Source organism: Schistocerca piceifrons, unplaced genomic scaffold (assembly GCF_021461385.2).
Source record: "Schistocerca piceifrons isolate TAMUIC-IGC-003096 unplaced genomic scaffold, iqSchPice1.1 HiC_scaffold_402, whole genome shotgun sequence".
NCBI classification, from domain to species: domain Eukaryota; kingdom Metazoa; phylum Arthropoda; class Insecta; order Orthoptera; family Acrididae; genus Schistocerca; species Schistocerca piceifrons.
Genome location: NW_025728628.1, coordinates 32501 through 35000, shown reverse-complemented (window position 1 = coordinate 35000; position 2500 = coordinate 32501). Strand labels below are relative to the sequence as shown.

Here is a 2500-nt window from a genome sequence, read left to right as displayed (position 1 = left end):
ATGTTGTGCCTTAACCTAACCCATGTTGTGCCTTAACCTAACCCATGTTGTGCCTTAACCTAACCCATGTTGTGCCTTAACCTAACCCATGTTGTGCCTTAACCTAACCCATGTTGTGCCTTAACCTAACCCATGTTGTGCCTTAACCTAACCCATGTTGTGCCTTAACCTAACCCATGTTGTGCCTTAACCTAACCTATGTTGTGCCTTAACCTAACCTATGTTGTGCCTTAACCTAACCTATGTTGTGCCTTAACCTAACCCATGTTGTGCCTTAACCTAACCCATGTTGTGCCTTAACCTAACCCATGTTGTGCCTTAACCTAACCCATGTTGTGCCTTAACCTAACCCATGTTGTGCCTTAACCTAACCCATGTTGTGCCTTAACCTAACCCATGTTGTGCCTTAACCTAACCCATGTTGTGCCTTAACCTAACCCATGTTGTGCCTTAACCTAACCCATGTTGTGCCTTAACCTAACCCATGTTGTGCCTTAACCTAACCCATGTTGTGCCTTAACCTAACCCATGTCGTGCCTTAACCTAACCCACGTCGTGCCTTAACCTAACCCACGTTGTCGCCTAACGTAACCCACGTTGTCGCCTAAACCTGCTCTGTAATTGTTATACGACTCGTTCAATTAGTGTAGTGTTGCCCACCCGCAACCCTCGCAATATAGTTCGCTACTCGCACTCCCCGCTCCCCTGTGTATCGCTTCATGTTAAACACCTTGCAAGTCTTGCTCACTTTCCACATGCTCCTGCTGTACACTGTAATGTGGATGGCAGCAGGACGTACATGCCGCCCCTCCCCACGTCCCCACCTTGCCCCCTGCCTTCGCAAGCTGGTTGGTGAGAACTTTGCATGTTCAATGCCCTCCGCATGCGACGTACTCAGGCTACGTTGTGGTGCGGCCTGTGTCAACTGTCCGCTAATGTCGTACGCGTAAACCACAATCTGTACTGCACATTCGTCCTTATGTACTGAATGATACATCGTGGCACATGTGTGACCGTACAACGACTGCGCCCAAAAACGGCGGACCATACAGTGCAAATATTGTGCACGCAGCTACGTGTCGTCTCCCTATGAGAGCTGGATTGCAGTGTGGTACGCCATAGAGACGTGTGGGAGGAACGGACGCCGTGGATGGCGATCAGCATGAGCTGTCTGTTGATGTATTCGGACCTAGTCGTCTCTCCTCACACACCGTGATGGCATGGTGCACCGCGTTCCATATCTGCGACATGCTACAGAGGCCGGTTGACAGTCGTTCGAGCAATGGACATCGCATACGTACGGGGGCCACCTTCCACGTATTGTCTAGGCGTGCACATTTTGTTGCGTGTATGTGGGCAGACGTAGTGTGGCGTGACACCTGACACAGGCATGCAATAATCGTGGAAGTTGCAAATGGCGATGGACGCCTGCGTTTTCTGGTGAAGTTACGCAAATGAACAAATGGTAACCTGTTGTGGTGCGGTTGTTCTCGCTAGGGGTGAATCGGTGATGGCGACGATAGGTTGAGGTACTAACCGGTTGTTCCAGCGATACCCACCATGCCGACGAAACTGAACGGCATCTGGGTGTGAAGCGATACGCGGCGGTGGCTGGGTGGGACCGTCCCCGGCCGGTGAGGGGGCGCCTCCCGGCGTGCTGGCCGCGCGGTGCGTGGGCGCACGCGCTACAGCCGGCTGGTGGGGGCGGCCAGTGGCAGGCGCGCCGGCCGACGGACGCGGCAGGCGTCGCAGCTGCGCGCCGGCGCACCCTGCGCGCGGCGCCGTGCGGCCAAAGTAGGTCCTCGCGGGCCCGGTGCGAAGCGCGGTGGACATCTTCAGTGTGCTGGTCCGATTGAGGACTGTGTGCGTTGAGGATGCGCTGCCGCCCGGCGCTCGGCGCCGCGACGCCGTCTGCTGCTCGGTCGCCCCAGCGGTTCTCGCTGGTGGTTTGTATCGCAGCTGTGCGGATGTGTTGGCGCGTGCGCTGTGCTGGGAGAGTTCGCTTCGGCACCCAAGTGGGGCTTTTGTCCTTCTGTGGCGCTGGCGTTGGAGCTGCCGGTCACCGTAGGTGGCGCGTGTTGTCTCCCGCCGGCAATGCCACGACAGCACGCTCCCGGGCCTCTGTCGGCAGCGGCAAGCTCAGTTGGGAGCACGGGTGGTCGCACCGAAAGCGTCTACTCGCCTAACTCCGGGCGATTGCGCCTCTCTCGAACCCGACCAAGTACTTGGGACGGCGCTGCGCGCCGCCGGGACCTGAGAGGGTTTCGAGGTGTATTGTGCAGGGGAGCTCAGCCTCCTCCTGTTTGCAGAATGATTGAGCGGACGCTTGCGTGTTCGCGCGGGCCCCCGGGACACACTCCCGGGCGGCCGGCTGCTCAGCTCTAGTTGACGCAGCTCCCTGGTTGATCCTGCCAGTAGTCATATGCTTGTCTCAAAGATTAAGCCATGCATGTCTCAGTACAAGCCGCATTAAGGTGAAACCGCGAATGGCTCATTAAAT

The 2500-nt window shown here is 56.6% G+C and overlaps 1 non-coding gene across 1 annotated transcript in view; it reads left to right on the top strand.

Annotated features, from left to right (window-relative positions):
* The first annotated feature begins 2395 nt into the window (after positions 1 to 2395).
* Positions 2396 to 2500, top strand: part of LOC124748074 — a 1909-nt gene continuing 1804 nt past the window's right edge. Inside the window, exon 1 of the ribosomal RNA XR_007011630.1 lies at positions 2396 to 2500. This exon is cut by the window's right edge and continues 1804 nt beyond it. This is a non-coding gene — a ribosomal RNA (small subunit ribosomal RNA).